The 25,009-nt window shown below is 37.2% G+C and overlaps 1 long non-coding RNA gene across 3 annotated transcripts in view; it reads right to left on the bottom strand.

The window, feature by feature from the left end:
• Nucleotides 1-629: 629 nt before the first annotated feature.
• LOC128573007 (uncharacterized) overlaps nucleotides 630-25,009 on the bottom strand; it is a 104,017-nt gene continuing 79,637 nt past the window's right edge. For all 3 annotated transcript variants that reach the window (XR_008376293.1, XR_008376295.1, XR_008376294.1), the window contains one exon: nucleotides 630-4,372. This is a non-coding gene — a long non-coding RNA (uncharacterized LOC128573007). The remainder of the gene's footprint in view (nucleotides 4,373-25,009) is intronic.

The following is a 25,009-nucleotide window of genomic DNA, read 5'->3' as shown; positions in this document are numbered from 1 at the left end:
AGCAAGAGAATCACCTAAACCCAAAAGCTGGAGGTTGCAGTGAGCTGTAATGCCTATACTCAAGGCAACAAAGTGAAGACTCGGTCTCTAGGAAAAAAGAAAAAAAAAGGACGCTATTTAGAGCACACTGATGTTACCTTTAGGTAGAAGTTTCCTTTACTATCCTTTTATATCTGTAGAGATGTAGGACTTATTTTTATTTTCCTCTGATATCTGTTAAAAAATTTTTGAGACAGAGTCTCATTGTGTCACTCTCTGTACAGTGCCCTACCATCACAGCTTACTGCAACTTCAAACGCTTGGGCTCAAGTGTTTCCCTCCCCTCAGCCTCCCAAATACCTGGGACTACAGGCACCCACCACAATGCCTGCCTATTTTATTTTGTTATAGTTGTCATTGTTGTTTGTAGCAGGCCCAGGCCAGGTTGGAACACACCAGCCATGGTGTATGTGGCCAGTGCCCTATTACTGATCTACAGGCACCGAGTCTGTAAAGATGTTTTTATTTTTACTTACATTACATCAAATAATATTCAAGATTTCTATGTCTTTTATCAAATGAAATAATAGTCAAGACTTGTATTTCTTTTTACTATGAAGATATATCAGTGTTTTAACTAATGGGCCAGGTTTTTATGTTTTGTTTTTTTTACTTGAAACACAAGTGGAAAAACCATGCATTTTCAAAATTTAGAAAGATTTACTCTTTAATCCAGAGAAAAATGTCCAAATTACCCTTTGTATGTTTACATGCATCACACTTTTATGGTTCAAAGCCCCCCCAACATTTTTTTTTTATTGTTGGGGATTCATTGATGGTGCAATAAGCCAGGCTACACTGATTGCAATTGTTAGACAAAGTCCCTCTTGCTATCCTGAGGATTGAGAAAAATTGAGAAAATTTTTACATTTTCTTAGTGTAGTTTACATTCACCATTGATCTTCCATGGAAAAATTGATACTAATCATGTTCACATAACATTAAATGGCCACACATAGCCCCAAGGAAGAAACAACAGATCACATATTTTCATATACATGTTAGGAATGACTTTATAGCATTGACTGATATGAGGATTGAATAACATCAATATTTGCTTCTGGATTTTTTTTGTGGGTGTGAGACAGAATCTCACTCTGTCACTTGGGTAGTGTCATGGCATTTTGACTGACAGCAACCTCAAACTCCTGGAATCAAGCAATCCTCTTGCCTAAGCCTTCCAAGCTGGGACTACAGGCACCTGTCAGAATGTTCAAAATTTTTTACTTTAGTATATGGGGAGTCTCACTCTTTTGCTCAGGCTTGTCTAGAATACATAAGGTCAAGCAATCCACCCACCTCCACCTCCCACAGTGCTAAGATTACAGGTGTGACCTGCTGTCATGCCCACTTTTGAATAATTTTAAATATTTTCAGTGCAAAGCATCCATGAATATACTAATAATTATACATGGCAAAACATAAAAGTTATTGGTCTTTTGAAAAAATAACATGAAATTAACGGGCTTCACATTTTTCTCTACAGTAACTAATTTAAGTTAAAGTCTGAAAACATCCTTTAGTTATTACTTGTGTGAATCCTCAGAGGCATTTAGAGTTCAGTTTTAATTAAATACTTGTGCACATTTATTGTACTTGTTAAATGTTTGTCTTTGTACAAACTCCCTAATGATGTCCAAGTTGTGTATTTGGGATAAAACTCTTTTCACTTGTATTATATCTATAGGGTTTCTGTAGCATAAATGTTCAGATATTTTTACATTCGTATAGTTTCTCTTTCATATAAATTTCCTGATATTGTCTATGGCCTGAACTTTAATAATATGTGGCCAGTCTTAACGTACTTATGGTTTCTTTGTGATACACATTTTCTGATGTTGAATAAGCCTTGAAAGACAGTTAAACATTTTGCTACATTCCTCAAATTTTTAGGGGTTCTCCTCAAAATTAGAGTTTTTTTGATGTGAGTCAGATATAAAAAGGAAGTGCAAAATTCTGCGTATTAGTATTGTTTCTCTTTAGTGTGAACCTTCTGATGTTTATAAAACTAAAGTGAGAGTTAAAGGCCTCCCCACATACATCACATTTAAAGAGATTCTGGGCAGTGTGAATTCTCTGATGTTGGGTAAGGTTTTAGCAATTGTTAAAGTCTTTGCCACATTCTTTACAATTGTGGGTTTTCTCTCCAGAATGAATTCCTTTATGTCCAGAAAGGTGTGAGTATTGGTTAAAGACTTTGCCACATTCTTGACATTTGTAGGGTTTCATTTCAGAATGAATTCTTTGATGCCTAGAAAGGATTGGGTACTGGTTAAAGGCTTTGCTGAATTCTTGACATTTGTAGAGTTTTTCTCCAGAATGAAATCATTGGTGCCTTGAAACAATTGAGCACTAGTTAAAGGCTTTGCCACATTCTTCACATTAGTAGGATTTCTCACCAGTATCAATTCTCATTGTAACTACTGAGCCCCATTTAAAGGCTTTACCACAATCTTCACATTTGTAAGATTTCTCTCCATTGTGAATTCTCTGATGTCATTTAAGTTTCAAGCACTGCTTAAAGGCTTTGCCACATTCTTCACATTTGTGGGTTTTCTCTTCAGTATGACTTCTCTCGTGAGCTGTAAGATGCGAGCACCAGTTAAAAATGTTGTCACATTCTTCATAATTGTAAGGTTTTCTCTCCAGTATGAATTCTTCTATGTGTTGTAAGATCTGAACATGATTTAAAGGCTTTGCCACATTCCTTACATTTGTAACGCTTCTCTCCAGTATGAATTCTCTTATGTTCTGCAAAAACTGAGCACCAGTTAAAGGCTTTGAGACATTCGTCACATTTGTAAGCATTGTCTCCTATACGAATTCTCCTGTGTGCTGAAAGATGTGAGGACTGGTTAAAGGCTTTGTCAAATTATTCACATTTGTATGGTTTCTCTCTAACATAAATTCTCTTGTGTGCTGTAAGATATGAGAGGCATTTAAAGACTGAAACATTACTCACATTTGTAGGATTTCTCTCCAGGGTGAATTCTCTGATATTGTTTAAGTTTTGAGCACTGCTTAAAGGCTTTGCCACATTCCATACATTTGTAAGGTTTCTCTCCAGTATGAATTATCTTATGTGCTGTTAAACCTGAGCACCATTTAAAAGCAACGCCTGGCTCAGTGAGTAGGGTGCTGGCCCCATGTACTAAGGTTGGTGGGTTCGAACTCGACCCTGGCCAAACTGCAATAAAAAATGGCTGGCATTGTGGTAAGTGCCTGTAGTCCCAGCTACTGGGAGGCTGAGGCAAGAGAATTGCCTGAGCCCAGGAGCAGGAGGTTGCTGTGAGCTAAGAAGCCTTAGCACTCTACTGAGAGCGACATAGTGAGACTCCGTCTCTAGAAAAAAAAAAAGCTTTGCCACATTCCTCACATTGGTAAGGTTTCTCTCCAGTATGATGTGCTATAAAAGCTGAGAACTTGTTCAAGGATTTGCCACATTCTTCACATTTGTAGGATTTCTCTAAAGCATGAGTTCTCTGATGTTTTGTAAGTGTTGAGCCCCATTTAAAGGCTTTACCACATTCTTCACATTTGTAGGGTTTCTCTCCACTGTGAGTCCTCTGATACTCTTTCTCTAAAGTTTAAAAAAATTATTAAAATCTTTGCCACATTCTTTACACTTGTAGGGGTTTTCTCCACTATGAACTGTGTAATTTCTTAGGTTGGAAGACTGAGGCATTTTTGCATGTATTCTATCTGTATGACTTTGTTACCATATGAATTTCCTGACTGGGGAAAAGCTTCCACATATTCGATGCAAATGTAGAAATACACACTCTCACTTATGTGTATCATCACAGATGATAAGCTTCAAACATTGATGAAAGACTTTCTCACATTTCTTACATTTGCACAGGATCTCTGGATATTGAGCTTTTAGGCATTTATAGAGTACGAGTCTATATAGCAATCAGGATCTTTTCAAGTTCATTACATTGGTAATTCTCTCATTTATATAATCACCTAGATAATTATTTAGTGTAAAATTTTGTAAAAAGAATTATCAAAATTTTCCTGAATATTTAATGTTTTCCCTAATTATTTAATCCCTGATAATGATCAAGCAATGATTATTGGATAAACATCTTACTATACTGATTCCAGTTGTGGATTTTGGCATGTGAAGGTAATGGTTGTTGGTGGAAGAATAACAAAGTTTGAATGAAGGAGTCATCAAATTGATGATATTCATAAATATGCTCTTCAATTTTAAATTTCTTCTCTTCAAAACATTCTGGCTGAAAACATAATCCAAACATATACCCAAAGTCCTGGATTTCTCTGGGGCTTTTAAAGGACTCGTTCTTCCTTCCATCAATAGGTGGTGCTGAAAAAAATGCAGACATAATTTAAATGACATCTGAATCAAGTGAAAATAAAGTTGAATAACTATGGCAGTAAGAGACACTGCAGAACATATGGCATTTATCATAGAAGAGAAACATTAAGGTATTTTAACAAGAAATACAAATATTTTTAGTAGGAAAATATACAAAGGACTCACAAAAGACTTATCTTGCCAACAGTTTGGAGACGTGCCCAGAGTGGCTGGGGGAAGGACTGAACGGTGCTAAATTTCCTGTGAACAAAGCCTTCTCTGAAGGAGGAAATGGGAAGCTGTTTTTCTTTTTCTCTCTTTTTTTAAAATTTTGAGACAGAGTGTAACTATGTTTGCCCTTGGTAGAGTGCCATGACTTCACAGCTCACAGCAACCTCATACTCTTGGGCTGAAGTGATTCTCTTCCCTCAACCACCCAAGTAGCTGAGACTACAGGTGCCAACCACCATGCCTGGCTATTTTTTCTTGTAATTGTCATTGTTGTTTGGCAGGCCCAGAGCTACACACTAACTCTGGTGTATGTGGTTGGCATCCTAGACAGTGAGCAACAGGAGCCTAGACAGGAAGCTGTTTGTCAATGATCACAATATTATTATAAATGAAAATAAATCAGACAAACCAAGCAAGACAGTACAATGAATGTCAAAAGTATTCAAGTGATCTAAAGTGAAGTTTTTTGAAATAATTTTAATGCCTGTCCTTAGCTAGTCATTGTGATGGTTGCCTGCAGTCTCAGATACTTGGGAGGCTGAGGCAAGAGAATCACTTAAGCCGAAGAGTTTGAGGTTGCTGTGAGTTGTGATGCCACAACACTTTATGGAGGGCAACATAGTGAAGCCCTGCCTTAAATAAATAAATAAAATAAAAGGAGAAAAACAATGTACAAAGAAAATGAAGTTATAGACAAGTATATTAAAATTAACAGAAACCCCTCAAAGTATACAGCTGAAAAATGAAAATGAAATGATTTTTAAAAATTCACTAGAAAGGATCCACAGCAGACTTGATGTGGCAGGAAAAACAATTCTGAAAATGTGCTAATAGTTCATTTGAAATTATTAGGCAAGGCTTGGTGCCCATCTATCAGTGGCCAGGGCACCACCCACATACACCAGAGGTGCTGGGTTTGAACCCAGCCTGGACCTGCTAAAACATAGACAAATACAAAAAAAAAAAAAAATGGCTCGGCATTGTGGAGGGCACCTGTGGTCCCAGCTATTTGTGAGGCTGAGAAAGAAAATCACTTTAAGCCCAAGAGTTGGAGGTTGTTGTCAGTTGTGGTGCCATGACACTCTACAGAGGGTACCATGGTTAGACTCAAAAAAAAAAAAAAAAGGAATTATTAGGCAAGAAAACAAAAAGAAAATAATGAAGAAAAGTGAAGAGAGATTAAGAGACTTATTATCATCAAGCATGCTATACTATTTAACATGGAAACTCTATAATGATGAACGAGAGGAAAATAAGCAGGAAGATTACCTGAAAATATGTCTGAGAACTTTCTAAAGTTAAGGGAGAAAATTGTATAAATATTAAATAATCTCAACCTACTTTAACTAGAAACAACAAAAAGAAACCCAAATAAGAAACATACACTATCAACAATTTTAAAGTTACAAACAGGATCTTTAAATCAGCAAAAAAAAATGTTACATGACATATTCAAGGACACTCATGTAAAATGACCAATAATACTTTTTCTTTCTTTTGCAATTTTGGCTGGGGTTGGGTCTGAACCTACCACCCATGGCATATGGGGCCAGTGCCCCAATCCTTGAGCGACAGGCATCACCCTGATCAATGGTATTTTTAGCAAACATTCTTACAGACCAGAAAGGTGTAGGATAATATATTCAAAATGATTTAAAAAATAAATCTATCTAGCACAAATCTATTTCTGAAAAATTTTTCCATAAATATAGACTAATAAAACAGGATAGTTATGGTGGCTCAGACCTGTAATCCTAGAACTTTGGAATGCCTACACAGGTGGATCACATGAGCTTAGGAATTTGAGAGCAGCCTGATAAAAGTGAGACCCTATCTGTAAAAATTAGCAAGGCACTATGGTGGGTTCCAGTGGTTTTTGCTACTTGTGTGCTTGAAGCAAAAGGATGGCTTGAACCTGAGAGTATGAGGTAGCTGTGAGTTATGATACTAAGGTACTCTAGTGAAGGTCACAAAATGAGACTCTGTCTCAATTAATCAATCAATTAATCAATAAAAATTAAAAAATAAAATGTTTCAATTATCAAAATAAAGCCTAATAATTTATACCTAGGCTCAACTCCTGTAGCTCAGTGGCTAGGGCACCAGACACATACATGTTGGCTGGCGGGTTTGAACCTGGTCCAGTCCTGACAAACAACAATGACAACTACAACAACAACAAAAAATAAATATCTGAGTGTTGTGGCACCTGTAGTCCCAACTACTATGGAGGCTGAGGCAAGAGAATCGCTTAAGCCCAAGTGTTTGAGGTTGTTGTGAGCTAGGACACCATGGCATTCTACCAAGGGTGACATAGCGAGACTCTGCCTCAAAAAAAAATTATACTAATAGACACAGCCTGGAAATATTATAGATGTCACAGTTGTATAACTCTTAAACATCAGAATTTTATGAATTCAGAAATTATATGAATTTCTACAGACTAAATTATTCATATTGAAACATAAAATATTAGCCACACACTGTGTGAATATATAGAATTACATATGAATTCAGAAATTATATGAATTTCTACAGACTAAATTTTCATATTGAAACATAAAATATTAGCCACACACTGTGTGAATATATAGAATTACATAGAGTCCTATAGTTAATGCAATTATATACATATATATTCTGTGGCATCATAATGATAGTGAACAAAAATAGTTTTAATTCTGCAATAGATTTCAAAAGATTAAGTCTTAAACAAACATAAATTTGAGTTGATGAAAAGAAAATAGAAAAGGAAATAGTTCATAACGTTAACAGAATGTAATTGAGGTTGTAAAAACACAGGGAGTTTGTATGCAATTAATGATTTTATCTGCTTGAAATAGTTTGTTAAAACTTTCAGAAATTTTAACATCTACAGTAACCACTAAGAAAATAACTGTAATACTTACACATCTCAATGTTTGGGGAGATTTAAAATTAAAAGGAAGAATAATCTAAAAAGTATAGTTAGATACACAAAAGGAAATAAGAAAGGACTGAAACTATATCACTGGGAAAATCAACAAAACAAAGAAAAACAGTAAAATAAAACAAACAAAATAGCTGCAAGATCAATGGAAAGCACATGTAGTGAGAATAAGATAGAGTCTGTCAGGCTATGGCAGACACAACACAGCTGGTCTGGTCAGATTAGGACCTGCCTGACTTTTTCCCACTCTCTCCCATTCTTACTGTTTTGTAAATTTTTTTCCCACCCTAGAGATGCATCTTGAATAGTTTAGGTGGTTTGACCTAGAAGATTAATTTGAAATTCAAATGCTGTTTATTGTTTGAGTCATGGGTTCTGTTGATTATTATTTAAGATAAGGATTGACATGGTCTTCACTTTAAGGTTAAATTTATAGAACTGTAATTTTGAAAACGAAAGAACAGAATAGTCTTGGAGAGGCTACTCTCACTGTTCTCCAGAATCCCAGCCTTCTGACAAATAATGTTTGGTGGGCCTATCCCCATCTCTGCATTTTGGCTGACAGTGGCAGGACATTCAACCTCTTCATCCAGTAGCATTTCTGGCGTCCAAAAAGAGACCCCTAGGCTACTCCAGTAAGTGCTGCTGGGGAAGCCTAGCAGTTGCCTGAACAGGCATGCCCGGGAAAGAGTCCGCCAATGCTCCTAGCAGTGCTCTTCTCTGGAGAATCTTGGCGCTCTGTCCTCACACACATCATCACTAATAAGGAAGGTCCACCTGCAGAATCTGGTTTTATACTGAGAAATTCTGTTCTCATCAGTTCTGATTTTGTTCTCAAATTTGATTTTGTCTATCTGGTATGTATTATGGGAGCTTATCCTCAATACCAAATGACAGACGTGACTGATCTCAGTATGGGTACCTAACTGTAAGCAAAAAAACAATACAATTTTAGTGTAACACCACCTAGCTGATTTATCATCATTGGTCTTTGAATAGGGCCTAGAATTATTATAATGATGTTGATGTTGTATGATTTACAATAATAACTTTGTTTTGTTCTTGGTAAAATTTATAGGTTTAAAACAGTAATTATAAATATACTTTTAATTACTGTTTTAAACTCATAAATTTTATACATTATGTACATATATATACATTTCTTTATTTATTTTACAGGGTATAAAATACCTAGCAAAAAAGGAACTTGAAATGATAACTAAAACCTAAATAAATTGCTAAGGTAAATAAATTAGCGAATTAAAGAATTAATAGAATAAACACATATGTTTAAAAGCTGGTAAATAAAAATTCTGTTTCTCCGATGGGGCCTTGGTGTGTGCCACACCTTTTGGGGGCAAGACACGATTGCAAGAGGGACATTGCCTAACAAATGCAATCACTGTAACCTGGTTTCTTGTACCCTTGATGAATCCCCAACCAAAAAAAAAAAAAATTCTGCTTTTCTCTACATGTTAGTTTATGTGTTTGTATACATCATGTACCTGTGATATTTCACAACCAAAATGTGAAAAAGAACTCTAATTAATTGACTTTGAAAAAAAAGTAAATGCTTATATTAAGTATTTTATCAGAAAAGCAGAAAAGAACTTAAATACATTTTTGTTCAGATAACTCTGGTATCCTTTGATAAATAAAATGTTTTTAAACTGATATTAAAATCAGAAGTTTAAGAATTATAGAACCATACCTCTTTAATATTTTTAAATTATGCTGGATTTGACTGTGAACTTATGTTCTTAATTTTAAGCCTCTAAATTCTGAGCTCAGGTAAGTAGGTGGCTGTTATGAGGCATAAGGACATGTTCTCCTTGCCGAAGACAACAGCTACAAAACTTTACAATAACTTAAAACCTTAAAGTGATGTTACATTTCATAAAATTCCCGAGTCATGTGTAAAATATAAAACTGCAGCTGCTAAAATTGTTTGCAAAACTGAGGCTTTGTCAAAAATGAGATGTTTGCAGCTGGTGGTCCATACCTCAGTGAGTAGGGAGCTAGGCACATACACTGACTACCAGATTAGAAATTAGCCTGGGCCTACTAAACAACAATGACAACTGCAGCCTTGACACCCATAGAACAGTGGTTATGGCACCAGGCACATACACTGAGGGTGGCGGATTTGAACTCGGCCTGGGTCAGCTAACCAACTGCAACAAAAAAAACTAGCCAGACATTGTGGCAGACACCTATAGTCCCAGCTACTTGGGAGGCTGAGGCAAGAGAATTGCCTAAGCCCAAGAGTTTGAGGTTACTGTGCCACCATGGCAGTCTACCGAGAACAACATACAGAGACTGTTTCGCACACAAAAAAAAAATAATAAGATTTTTGCCTTTTAAATCTTCTAATGATCAGTTTAGCAAAGTGAATAATTAACTTTAGAGTAAACTCTAATCCTGTTTTGGGAAAAGTGGTTTTCTGGGAGTAAGAAAAACTGAAGAGAAAGAAAAATAACATTGTGTAAGAAAGAATCTTATGTGATAAATTATGTCCTGAGACAGAATGACTAGTTATGTAAAAATAAGTGAAAGACAGGATAAAACAGAGTTTTAAAATGTTTGTAAATTATGTCAATAGGTTAAATAGAACTCACAAAAGGAAAGGTGTGAAGAAATTTACATGCAATCCATTTGACTATATATTGCCTTTTCACCTGTGAGCTAGTTAGAACAAAGATTTTAAGGCTTTAATATTTGTCAAACTTTTCAAAAATCAAAACTCTAAGTTCAGTCTTTTCTAAATATTAAGACCACCAAAGGTCTGAAAAAGATATATTAGGCTTATTCAGTGTGTTAAAAATATGTAAGAAGTATTATCAGATATGAAATGGTGCTAATTTTCCATGAATTAAGTTTGTATATATACATATGTTCTAATATTATGAAATATTAGTCTGTTGTAGTGTATGTAATAAATAATAACATTTTGATTCATCTCAATCCGTTTTTTGTAGGCTTGGTGCCAATAGCACAGTGGTTACAGCACAAACCACATACACTGAGGGTGCCAGGTTTGAACCCAAATCGGGACAGCTAAATAACAATGACAACTGCAACAAAAAATATCCAGGCATTGTGGTGGGCGCCTGTAGTCCCAGCTACTTGGGAGGCTGAGACAAGAAAATTGCTTAAGCCCAGGAGTTTGATTTTGCTTTGAGCTGTGCCACCATGGCACTCTACCAAAGGCAACAGAATGAGACTCTGTCTCAAAAAAAAAGTGTTTTTTTGTAACTAAGTCCAAAGTTTGTTCTTCAAAAAAACTAATGAAAAAATTAACAGGTTCTGTTAAATACAAATTTCTAATGACTTAAAAGATCATATACTTTCAAACTAAAAACCACTTCCAGGACTTTAATTAAAAAAACTGAAACACGGCTCAGTACCTCTAGCTCAAGTGGTTAGGTCACCAGCCACATATACCAGAGCTGGCGGGTTTGAATTCAGCCTGGGCCCACCAAACAACAATGACAATTACAACCAAAAAATAGCCGGGCATTGTGGTGAGTACCTGTAGTCCCAGCTACTTGGAAGGCTGAGGCAAGAGAATTGCTTAAGCGCAAGAGTTTGACATTGCTGTGAGCTGTGACTGCACAACACTCTATCAAGGGTGAAAGCTTGAGAAAAAAACAAAAGAATTAAAACAGAACAGAAATCAATTACACAGGACTAAACTAAGTTTTATGACTTTTTGCTTAAAACATTGCTAATTCTTTCTGTGCTCTGTTTTCCAGAAGTCAAAAAATGCTTTTCTGTATTTTGAATTATTTATAACTTTCAACAAGGTACGTACTTATATACAAAATTAGAAACATTTACTGTTCTCTCTCCTTTATTTCTCAGGAATTTAAAAATCATTTGTAAATATTCTTAATTTCTGACAATATAGTTAGTTGCATCAGTTAATAAGAATGTTTTTTTGTGTTCTCATTTTATTATATTAATAAAATACAATAAAAAATACTGGTCATTCTATTAAAGCTTTAAATAGAATAACACTTTCAGAGGTATCTAGACTATGTTAAAAAATTAAAGTTGATCCTAGCATTCTGGGAGGCTGAAGCCTGTGGATTGCCTGAGATCAGGAGTTCAAGACCAGCCTGAGAAAGGGCCAGACCCCCATGTCTACAAATAGCCAGGCGTTGTGCTGGGCACCTGCACTCCCATTTACTTGCCAGGGTGAGTCAAGAGTATCACTTGAGCCCAAGAGTTTGAGGTTCACTTTCTGACAGGTCCAGAAATCCCAATTTACCTTAGAACTTTAAGAGAAAAAGAATTTACCCAATACATACATACAAGTACATAATAACACAGATAAAACCTAGGAAACTTTCAATACCCTGAAATTCCTCATGAAATGTTCCAAGAAAACCAATTGTAAAAGAGAAAAAGCATGGATAGATATTACTTATTATTACTACACTTCATGCAAATAATCAGACCCAGTATACTAAAAGTACAGTTTAGTTGATAATTACATTAATTCTACTATGATTTGTATTTAGTAAAATGAGAAATTAGAAAGAGGGAAATGTAATTAAAGAAATAAAAAACTGTGGCCCACCTATATTAAATCCAAGAATTGTCTACAGGACCACTTCATAAAATGAGATATAACTGTTTGACTAAACTCATCTGTTAACAGGATGAAAAGACTAGCCAAAAAATTTAAAATTATGTACATGAATCAACTTTGCTGTGATTTATTTTTCTTCCTGCTTCTTAACCCTAAGATAACATATTAGGTTTTAACTTATACTCTTTTTTTTAATTTCAAAGTGGACACTGAAAAAAGAAACAAAGTTAAAAATATTGACCCCAAAGTTCAAGTCTCTGACATATTTTGAGATGACTGCCCCAGAAACAACATTACAAAACCTGACTGAAAATACTTGTCCCAATCTCCAGACTATATACCAAAAGAAATGTAATTAGAAATTTATCTGTGGGCCAGATGTTGTGACTCATGTCTGTAAACCTAGCATTCTGGGAGGCGCAGGCAGGTAGATTTTCTGAGCTCAAGAGTTGGAGGCCAGCCTGAGCAAGAGCAAGACACTGTCTCCAAAAACATGCAGGCTTTGTGGTGAGTACCTGTAGTCCCAGCTACTTGGGAGACTGAGGCAAGAGGACTGGATTAGCCCAAGTGTTTGAGGTTGCTGTTAATACAGGGTTAGTAGGTCCTCAGCTTGGGCCAGAGAGGACCCACCCCACCTCTGTTGATACATGGGTCTCAGGGAGGTCAGGGCTGGAGAATCAAATGCAGGAGAGAGGGGCAAGCATGGCCAAAGCCTGGGGACCCCTAGTGAGTTGAGGGTGACCATGGCATGACCTGTGATGCTGCACATGCCAATCCCAGAACCATCCTTGGACACAGGGAGATCTCTTCTGGCTTCACAACTCCCCAGTGAGCATTTCACATGCCTATGAGTGACACGGTGTTCCACAATTCAGGGATAAACACTCCCACCCCCCTTTTTCCTAGGCCTGGGAAATTTCATGAACAGAATAGCTCATTCGTATTGCCCTTTAATCATTAATCACCAAAATCCTGGCCAAATGTAATTAAAAGGACACACGCAACTATATATACCCCTAGACAAAGGACCTAGGTGGAGATTTTCCAACATGGATCTTTCTCTCTTCCAAGAGCTCTGCTGCTTTTTTTACTTTTTCTGTATTCTTTTCTGTGTAAATAAATTTTTTTGTATGACTTACCTGTGTTCTATGGATTTATTCTTTGAATCCCTGAGACCAAGAACCAACAGAAGAAAGAATTCCCAGTAACACTGTGAGCTATGATGCCAGGGTACTCAACGCCAGGGAGACTGAGTGAGACTTGGTCTCAAAAAAAAAAAAAAAAAACAAGGAAATTTGTTTCTGATTCTGAAACTGATAAGCAAACAACTACAAAAGCCTGAAGGCTCAACAAAGATCACGTGCTGGTTACACGAGAAGAAATCTGTACAATAGTCAACACTGTCTACTATTTGTATATAAATACCTTAAGAAAAATTAAAACCTCAAAAAAAATTTCCCAATAAGTGATGTGGCCACAATACGACCTCACAAGTGACTCCACAACCAACTAATTTTCAGAAATATTTACTTCAATTGCTCACAACATCAGATCAGGTCTATAAAAATTTTCGAAACTAAATATAATCTTAAAAACTGTGCTAAAGCTATAAATAAAAATAATAGTGTTCTCTCATACAAACCCTACACTCAAAACCCAGAACTTGTAAATATTTGTAGGTGACTACTAAATGATTTCAGTACCCTGAACACATCCTTAACTTCATCCCTGTGAGTGTAAACCAGATTAATGTTATGTTTCATTGTACATCTTTACACTGGACTTGTTTTTGAGATGTATCTTTCAGATCCTACATTCCAGTAACAGAGCCACTCAGACCAAAAAACTTACTCAGCTGGCCTTAAACTCTCTACACAGAGTAATTTCCCAACATTTTCATGGCCTCCACAACATAACCTTTAATCTCTACTATGACAAGCCCTACCACGTCCTGAGCCACACTATGCCACACTATGAATTACTTAAGAATAGGTCCCTTGCCATGCTTCCTGAAATCTACAGACATTGTAGCCATTAACAAAGTTATCCTGAAGACTTAAAAAGACCTGACAAACTCAACAGAAATTGTACTAACCTCTGAGACGTCCTACTTACAACAACTACAATAATTAAGTTGTCCAAATTACATTATTTCCACTTCTAGGCTTATCCCCTGAATATAAATCCAACAAACTCAAATGGAACCAGTGAACTACAAAACAATATGAAGACAAAAGTTAAAAATTTCTATTGTGGGAATGGGAAGTGTTTTATTATCAGACATCTTTATTTGTTATTAATTTAATTTTATCCTTTACAAATGTTACTACACGTTATTCCCAGTATAACATTAAATCTATGCCTTACCAAAATAAGTTCAATCTCAGAACAAATACAATGAATCATAGTCATTATTTCCATGTGAAACTATTTCATACATATGAAATATTAAACTAGAAATGGGAAATAAGGGAGGAATGCACCTGTGGCTAAGTGTGTAGGGCAATGGCCCCATATACCAAGGGTGACAGGTTCAAACCCAGCCCTGGTCAAAACTGCAACAAAAAAATAGCTGGGCATTATTGTAGGTGCCTGTAGTTCAGCTACTCAGGAGGCTGAGGCAAGAGAATCACCTAAGCCCAGGATTTGGAGGAGGCTGTGTGATGTGTGATGCCACAGCACTCTACCAAGGGCGATAAAAGTGAGACTCTGTCTCAACAAAAAAGAAAAGAAATGGGAAATAAAAGCATATATGGTGAAAATAAGAGAGTATGTCAAGCTAGGACAGATATGATACAGCTGGTCTGGTCAGTTTAAGTTCAGCCTGACTTCATCACCATTTCCTTTTCTTACAGCTTTATAAATTTATCTCCCACCTTAAAAATGACATCTTAAGGTGGAGACAAATGGCTGATGGAAGCCAGCTTCCCACAGAGGCTCCTGTCCAGAAGGAGAGTTAAAGGACAGAAATTTAGCAAGTAACCTGGTGGATTAGAGTTGCACCAAGAGAGAAGGTTGAAGAACACACATCAACCCTGCTGAGGTGAGCTGTGACCCCAGGGATACAAACAAAAGGTACAAAATCCATCACCAAGTGGACGGCAGTCCCCTCCTGCATGAGAATGGCTTGGAGTGAACCACAAACAAAAGAGCAGAGTTCAAACGTCCTCCCACTATACTCCACAGGAGAGACCCTCTAAAAACTGGACCTACCTCCCCCACTAGCATGCCATGGCATTCTTCTGCCAGTCATAAAACTGTATAACACTGTATATATTCTCTACCTGCAATTCTGAGCTCCCAGCACTCCCCTCCACTCTCACTCTGAGGTCTGAAGGCCTGTCCCACCAGGACTCCAGATTCTTGGGTGATTTCTCGAAGGGTGTGGACAGGGCCTGGACTGCAGCAGGTCAGTGCTGATTTGGTGGCATGGGAGCAAGGAGAGGACAGTCGGCTGAGAGGGAACCACACCAGAGTGGCGGTGCCCTGAGGCACAGAAAAGCAGCTGATATTGGCAACAATAGGGCTTACTCCCAGATATTCTGAAGTCACACCCCTTGTTTCTCTGGGCAACCAGAGGAGGCCGGGCATCTTCTCAGGTTGCAACCACCACAGAACAGATCTGAAACGTAAACACGGACCCTGTGAGTAAAGGGTTTGCCTGAGTCGGTACCAGCCTGGGTGGAGCGTGGGGACTAGAAAATGCACGCACAGAGCCAGGAGATTCCCAAGGTGGAGCTGACCTAGAAGACCACTTTACTGAGCCTAAGATGAACCCAGGCCCCAGGGGAACACCAGCTTAAACAAAGGAGGGCAGGTAACTGTGCCGCAAATACAGGTAACTGTGCTGACAGGTAACTGTGCTGCAAATACAAACAACTGAGACCATACAACGGCAAAGACAGGGCCTGAGGCACAGGTTCTAGGAACTCAAAACAGCTCCTCTTCTGTAGGGAAATTTAGCAGGGAGAGAAACAAACTCTGGCAAAGTTGTTCCATTCTGTCAGTAACATCAATCAGAGGCAAGGCTGGAATGAGTGAACACCCCCCAGCTTCCATCAAGCAATGGTGATTGTCAGGCCTCACCTCACCCTGCTGAATAAAGGCAGAGAGCAGCACCCTGGCTGAGCAGACATAGATTTCCTTGTGATTCAGGCAGGTGGAAACCCCTGGAGTATCTGCTCATTGGAGGCAACTGGGTCACAGTCCTGCGGGATTATCAGTGACTGGGTGTGACAGAGGTGCAAGATGGGGAAAGAGCCATCAACCTTTCCAAACTAACCTATTTACTGGGTGGGTCCTCCTGACTTCATGGAGCACTGGAGCAAGTCATAGTTGAGTTGTCATTAGACCCCTGCGATCTAATTTCCAGAGACCTTTCAAACTCTTCCACCTTAGAGAGGTGCTAACTGAGAAAACTGATTTGGACCTTTTGAATGGAGCCAATTGCCAGAGGACTATCCAAGTGGTGCCCAGGGTGTGCGGTTGTAGGAACATTGGATATTCCTTTTCCAATTGTTACCTGTCAGGGGGTAGGGTGACTTAATTGCTGGTATTTCTCCACAGCAGAGACTTCAACCCAGAGTAACTGTTTCAATACGGTCGGAAAGAGAGCAGCTGAAAACAAGACAGAGCCACTTAGCCCCACCACACAAAACAGCTCCCCAGTTTCTCAGGCCGTAGCACTGCATGGGTCCTCAACAAAGCTCCAGAGGAAAAGTCAAACAGTATAAAATAATCATGGGGCAGAATCAGCAGAAAAACTCTGGTGACATGAATAACCAGGATAGAGGAACATCCCCAAGGAAAGATATGGCAGATGTAACTGAAGATCCTATTCATAAATAGATGGCCGAGATGTCAGAAATAGAATTCAGAATGTGGATTGCAAACAAGATTAATAGAATGGAGGAAAATTTGGAATTAGAAATTTGAGGAGAAATTCACAAGTTGTCTCAAAAATGTAACAAATTTAAAGACAAAACCACCAAAGATTTTGACACACTGAAGCAAAAATTTGCACCCTCAAAGATCTCAAAAATACAGTAGAATCCCTCAGGAACATAGTGGAGCAAGCAGAAGAAAGGATTTCTGACATTGAAGACAGAGCCTTTCAAGGCTCCCAAACTCTCAAACAGGAAGAAAAATGGAGAGCGAAAGCAGATCATTCTCTCAGAGAGCTCTGGGTTAATTCAAGAAAGGCTAATATCTGCCTCATTGGAGTACCTGAAAGTGATGAAGTGGCTTCGAAAGGCACAAAGTCCCTTCTCCATGAAATTATGAAAGGGAATTTTCCAGACATGCCAAAAGATTCTGAAATTCAAATAGCAGACAGTTTCAGAACCCCAGAATGACTCAACCCAAATAAGACATCCCCCAGGCATATCATAATTAACTTCACTAAAGTTAATATGAAGGAGAAAATTCTGAAAGAACCCCAACGCAAGAAATCAATTACCTACAAAGAGAAGAATATTAGAATAAATGCAGATCTCTCTGCTTAAAGTTTTCAAGCCAGAAGTGGGTGGGCATCAACTTTTAATCTTCTACAACAAAGTAACTTTCAACCCCGGATCCTATATCCAGCAAAACTGAGTTTCATTTATGATAGAGAAATTAAATACTTTAATGACATTCATATGTTAAAGAAATTTGCCATAACCAAAGGACATTTTCAGGATATTCTCAACCTATACTTCATAATGATCAGCCCAATCCATTACCACAAAAGTAAACTCACTCAGAAACTTGACCAAACTTCAACTTCCACAGTGATGAAAGGATTAAAAATGTACACTGCACTTTTGAAAAACTCAATATCCAAAATTTTACCAGACTTATCAATATTCTCCATTAATGTGAATGGCTTAAACTGTCCTCTAAAAGGCATAGGTCAGCTGACTGGATGCAAAAACTCAGGCCAGATATTTGTTGCATACAAGAATCACATCTTAACTTAAAAGACAAATATACACTCAGGGTGAAAGTATATAGTCATCCATATTTCAGGCAAATGATAATCACAAAAATGCAGGTATTGCAATTTTATTTGCAGATACAATAGGCTTTAAACAAACAAAAGTAAGAAAGGATAAGAATGGTCACTTCATATTTGTTAAGGGTAATACTCAATATGATGAGATTTCAATTATTAATATTAATGCACCCAACAAGAATATGCCACAATTTATAAGAAAAACTCTAACAAACACAAGCAACCAGATTTCCTCCAGCTCCATAATAGTAGGAGATTTAAACACTCCTTTGGCAGTGTTGGATAGATACTCCAATAAGAAGCTGAGCAAAGAAATCTTAGATTTAAACCTAACCATCCAACATTTGGATTTAGCAGACATGTACAGAACATTTCATCCCAACAAAACTGAATACACATACTTCTCATCAGCCCACGGAACTTACTCCAAAATCGATCACATCTTAGGTCACAAGTCTAACCTCAATAAATTTAAAGAAATAGAAATTATTCCTTGCATCTTCTCGGACCACCACAGAATAAAACTGGAGCTCAGTAACAACAGAAATCAGCATACTCATACAAAAAAAATGGAAGTTAAATAACCTTATGCTGAATGATAGCTGGGTCAGAGATGAGACTAAGAAGGAAATTGCCAAATTTTGGAACAAAATGGAAATGAAGAAACGAATTATCAGAACCTCTGGGATACCACAAAAGCTGTCCTAAGACGGAAATTTATAGCACTGCAAGCCTTCCTCAAGAGAACAGAGAGGAACTTAACAACTTAATGGGACATCTCAAGCAACAGGAAAAGGAAGAATATTAGAACCCCAAACGCAGTAGAAGAAAAAAAAAAACAAAATTAGAGCAGAATTAAATGAAATTGAAAACAAAAGAATTATACAACAGATCAATAAATTAAAAAGTTGGTTTTTTGAAAATGTCAATAAAATAGATAAACCTTTGGCTAACCTAACTAGGAAAAAAAACAGTAAAATCTCTAATTTCATCAATCAGAAACAACAAAGATGAAATAGCAATGAACTCCTCTGAAATTCAAAAAATCCATAATGAACATTACAAGAAAGGTTATTCTCAGAAATATGAAAATCTAGAGGAAATTGATCAATACTTGGAAGCACGTCACCTTCCAAGACTTAGCCAGAATCAAGTGGAAATGTTGAACAGGCCAATATCAAGTTCTGAAATAGCATCAACCATAAGAAATTTCCCTAAAAAGAAAAGCCCGTGACCAGATGGCTTCACGTCAGAATTCTACCAAACCTTTAACGAGAAACTAGTACCTATATTACTCAACCTGTTCCAAAATATAGAAAAAGGAAGACTACCCAACACGTTCTATGAAGGAAACATCACCCTGATCCCCAAATCAAGAAAAGACGCAACAAGAAAAGAAAATTATAGACCAATAACACTAATGAATACAGATGCAAAAATATTCAACAAGATCGTAACAAACAGAATCCAGCAAAATACCAAACAAATTATACATCATGATGAAGTCAGTTTTATCCCAGGGTCTCAAGGCTGGTTCAATATCTGTAAATCTATAAGTATAATTCATTACATAAACAAATTAAAAAACAAAGACCATATGATTCTCTCAATCAATGCAGAAAAAGCTTTTGATAATATCCTTTCATGATGACAACACTTAAGAATATGGTATAGAAGGGACATTTTCTAAATTGATAGAGGCCATCTACAGCAAACCCACAGCCAATATCATGTGGAATGGAGTTAAACTGAAATCATTTCCACTCAGATCAGGAACCAGACAAGGTTACCCATTGTCTCCACTAATTTTTAACATTGTAGTAGAAGTCTTAGCCATCACAATTAGTCAAGAAAAGGCAATCAAGGAAATCCGTATACGGTCAGAAGAGATCAAACTTTCACTCTTCACAGATGATATGATTGTATATCTGGAAAACACCAGGGATTCTATTACAAAACTCTTAGAAGTGATCCAGGAATACAGCAGTGTCTCAGGTTACAAAATCAACATTCATAAATCGGTAGCTTTTATATATACCAAAAATAGTCAAGCTGGAAAAACAATTAAACACTCTATTCCATTCACAGTAGTGCCAAAGAAGATGAAATATTTGGGAGTTTATCTAACAAAGGAAATGAAAGATCTCTCTAAAGAGAACTATGAAACTCTATGAAAATAATAGCTGAAAATGTTAACAAATGGAAAAACATAGCATCTCATGGCTGGGAAGAATCAACATTGTTAAAATGTCCATACTACCCAAAGCAATATACAATTTTAATGCAATCGCTATTAGCTCCACTGTCATACTTTAAAGATTTTGAAAAAATAATACATCATTTTATATGGAATCAGAAAAAAACTTGAAAAGCCAAGACATTACTCAGAAATACAAACAAAGTGGGAGGAATCATGCTACCAGACCTCAGAATATACTATAAATTAACAGTGATCAAAACAGCATGATACTGGCACAAAAACAGAGAGATAGATGTATGTAACAGAATAGAGAACAAAGAGATTAACCTAGCTACTTACCGTTATTTGATCTTTGACAAGCCAATTAAAAACATTCAGTGGGGAAAAGATTCCCTATTTAACAAATGCTTTAACTGACTGGCAACCTGTAGAAGACTGAAACTGGACCCACATCTTTCACCATTAAACAAGATAGACTCTCACTGGATAAAAGATTTAAACTTAAGACATGAAACTATAAAAATACTAGAAGAGAGTTCAGGGAAAACTCTTGAACAAATCAGTTTGGGTGAGTATTTTATCAGGGGGACCTCCCCAGGCAATTGAAGCATCTTCAAAAATACACTACTGGGACCTGATCAAACTAAAAAGCTTCTGCACAGCCAAGAACACAGTAAGTAAAGCAAGCAAACAGCCCTCAGAATGGGAGAAGATATTTGCAGGTTATGTCTCCAACAAAGGTTTAATGACCAGAATCCACAGAGAACTCAAACGTATAAACAAGAAAAGAACAAGTGATCCCATTGCAGGCTGAGCAAGGGTTTTGAAGAGAAACTTCTCTGAAGAAGACAGATGTGCGGCCTACAGACATATGAAAAAATGCTCATCATCTTTAATCATCAGAGAAATGCAAATCAAAACTACTTTGAGATATCATTTAACTCCAGTAAGATTAGCCCATATGACAAAATCCCAAGACCAGAGATGTTGGCGTGGATGTGGAGAAATGGGAACACTTCTACATTGCTTGTGGGATTGCAAATTAATACATTCCTTTTGGAAAGATGTTTGGAGAACACTTAGAGATCTAAAAATAGATCTGCCATTCAATCCTATAATTCCTCTACTAGGTATATACCCAGAAGACCAAAAATCGCATTTTAACAAAGATATTTGTACCAGAATATTTCTTGCAGCCCAATTCATAATTGCTAAGTCATGGAAAAAGCCCAAGTGCCCCTCAATCCATGAATGGATTAATAAATCGTGGTATATGTACACCATGGAATATTATGCAGCCTTAAAGAAAGATGGAGATTCTACCTCTTTCATGTTTACATGGATGGAGCTGGAACATATTCTTCTTAGTAAAGTATCTCAGGAATGGAAGAAAATGTATCCAATGTACTCAGCCCCACTATGAAACTGATTTGTGGCTTTCATATGAAAGCTATAACCTAGTTATAACCTAAGAATATGTGGAAGGGGGAGAGGGAGGGGAGGGAGGATGAGGATGGGCAAAGGGATGGTGATTGGTGGGATCACACCTACAGTGCATCTTACAAGGGTACATGTGAAACTTAGAAAATGTAGAATATAAATGTCTTAGCACAATAACTAAGAAAATGCCAGGAAGACTATGTTAACCAGTGTGATGAAAATGTGTCAAATGGTCTATTAAAGCAGTGTATGGTGCCCCATGATCGCATTAACGTACTGAGCTATGATTTAATTTAAAAAAAATGGTATCTTAGTTTAGGTGAATTCATTTAGGAAATTAACTTTTAAATTAAAATGATTATTATTTATGAGTCATAGGTTCTGCCAATTATTATTTGAACTAAGAGTTGACATAGTAATCATTTTAAACATAAATACATCAAATTACAATGAAAAAACACAACTGTCTCAGAGAGACTACTCTTACTGTTCTCCAGAACCACAACCTTATATCAAATAAAGTTTAGTGGACCTATCTCTATCTCTACATATTAACTGACAGTGATAGACAGCCTTACCTTCTTCATCAGGCAATACTACAAAAATAAATAAAATGCAACCATCATTTTTGTTTCCATATTTCCTTTTATATAAATAAGTTAAGTAAAAGACATCTTTTGTCTGAATAAATGCAAGAAATAACATCCAACGTTGCTTTTTTCAAAAGCACTTGAGAGATAAAGACACAAATGGAATGAAAGTAAAAAAAAAAAAAAAAGAAAGAAAGAAAGAAAAGGAATGTGATTGAAGAAAAGTTAAATAGTCCCACATTGATAAAAAATGTCTTACACCAAAAAATTTTCACAAAGGGCACCCTAGGAGGCTGAGGTGGGAGACAAGGTGGAATTCACGACATTGACACCAGACCCCATGTATTCTACAAAAAAACATTTGCCATCATGGCTGCACATGTAATGTCAGCTACTTGGGAGGTTGATGGTTCCTTTGAACTCAAAATTTGAGGTTGCTGTGAGCTAGTTTGAAGCTATGGCACTCTAGCACAGGTGACAGCAATAGCCTTGATCTCAAAAAAAAAAAAAAAAAAGGAAAAATTGCCACCAGAAAAGACAAGGAATTTTATTTAATTTTGAACCACTGATCAGAGCCTTTACAAGTATTCCATACATATATACTCACCATATACACAAAGCATTATTTCTGACTACAGTGGAATAAAACTAGGAATAAAAACCACAACAAGGGCTGGGAGTGGTGGCTCATGCCTATAATCCTAGCAGGCCCAGGTGGCTGGATTGCCTGAGCTCATAGGTTCAAGACGATCTTGAGCCAGAGTGAGATCTCATCTCTAAAAATAGCCTGACATTGTGGCGGGTGCTTGTAGTTCCAGGAGGACAAAAGCAGAGGAGATGTGGCAAGTGGTTGACATCGGGCACCTGCAGTGGTAACTACAACATCAGTGTGATTGTAGGTAGGGAATGTCTTCCCTGTAGGTTGTTTTGTTTGTTTGGACTTACGCACTCAGTTGAATTAACTTGGGAGAAGATTGGGTGAGAATGAGGATGACTTTAAGTGTTTTCCAGAGCACAGGACTGAGCCACTGGTTTTAAAGCAGCAAACATTGTTTGGCTGTGGGCTGTACATGCAGCCATTGTGGGATAACTGCCCCTGAAGTTTCTGCCGTCAGGGTCACAGAACAAGGCTTAGACTCAGAGACCCTGAGAGAGTGATCTCTTGACTGGGAGCAGTTCCAAAGGCCACAACTGAGATGCTGGGAAGAGTGGAGCTATCAGTGTTTGGAAGTAGGAGAGCTGTCTTACAACCCGGGCCCTTAAAGGCCAGTTTTGGTGCCTGGATAAGCAAGTAGCCATTTCCAGAGGGATCCTAGCGACAAATACTTTCCTGAGAAAGCTTCTGCTTAGCCAAGGTTAATGGTTTAAAGTGTCTTTTAAGTGGGCTGAGGAGAGATTCATGCTCTCAACCCTGCAGGGATTGAGCATAAAGAAGTCAGCAGAGGCCTCCAATCTCTATCTTATATGCTGTAGAAAGATAGTGATTAGCACTTCGTACCACAGAAGATCACCTGTTAGCCAGACAATATCTAGTAGACTACATATACTTCTATGATTTTTTTTTCTTTTCTACTTCAACATTTTCAACCTAGATTGCGTTTTTTTTTTTGTTTGTTTGTTTGTTTATTTTTTTTTACTTCTCCTTCTTCCTTTTTCTAGTTTAAATATAATTTTCCATTGTGGAACTTTTTTTTTTTTTTTTTTTGTAGAGACAGAGTTTCACTTTATTGCGCTCCGGTAGAGTGCCGTGGCGTAACACGGCTCACAGCAACCTCCAAATTCTGGGCTTAGGCAATTCACCTACCTCAGCCTCCCGAGTACCTGGGACTACAGGCGCCCGCCACAATGCCCGGCTACATGGCGGAATTTTTTAAAACCAGGAACTTCATTTTTGCTAGTATTTCTACCCCTATTATTTGGTTGTTCCCTCAATTTTATCATGTAAGGATTTCAGTTTGTTTCTTTTGGTTTGATATATACTATTTGTGTCTTTCCTCTCTATTTGGTAGAGGTGGGGTATCATATCTGCTCAAACTGGGGAAAAGGTGATGACCTCAAGGGAATCATCCAACCCAGCACCCCCAAAAGTTGGTGGTCTTTAAGGTGTAGGTCAAAGTACTCTACTCTACTTTTTTATTATTCCTGTCTCCCAATTTCGGTACCTCTCTTCTTTTTGTTAATATTCCCTTTTACTCACTTGTGTTCCTTTTTCTTTTTAAATCTTTTTTTCTCTTCTTGCTCTTCAATCTCCTTTTAATGCTGTACCAAAATGACTCATCGAAACCTCAGATCAGAAGCACAGTAACTTCAAGAGCCAAGAGGAAGTGAATGAAAAATTAGGGGGAAAAAACAGTTAAATATAACACTCATGCTGCAGAAACATCAGGAAAATCCTGGCAACAAAAAAAACCTGTTCAGAGCAACTCCACCCCCCAAGAAACCATGAGGTAGCTACTACAGAAGATTCCAACTATAAAGAAATGTTTGAAGTGACAGAAGGGGAATTTAAAATACAGATGATGAAAACAATTGAAGGAAAAAGCTGAGAAAATGGAAAATAACAAAAAGGAAATCCAAAAACAGAATCAAACACGATATGAAAGACATTAAGACTAAAGAAAGGATATAGTAGAGCTATAGGTTTCAAGAAATCAATTAGAGAAC

Source organism: Nycticebus coucang, chromosome 20 (assembly GCF_027406575.1).
Source record: "Nycticebus coucang isolate mNycCou1 chromosome 20, mNycCou1.pri, whole genome shotgun sequence".
Taxonomy (NCBI): Eukaryota; Metazoa; Chordata; class Mammalia; order Primates; family Lorisidae; genus Nycticebus; species Nycticebus coucang.
This window is presented reverse-complemented; position numbering and strand designations above follow the sequence as displayed.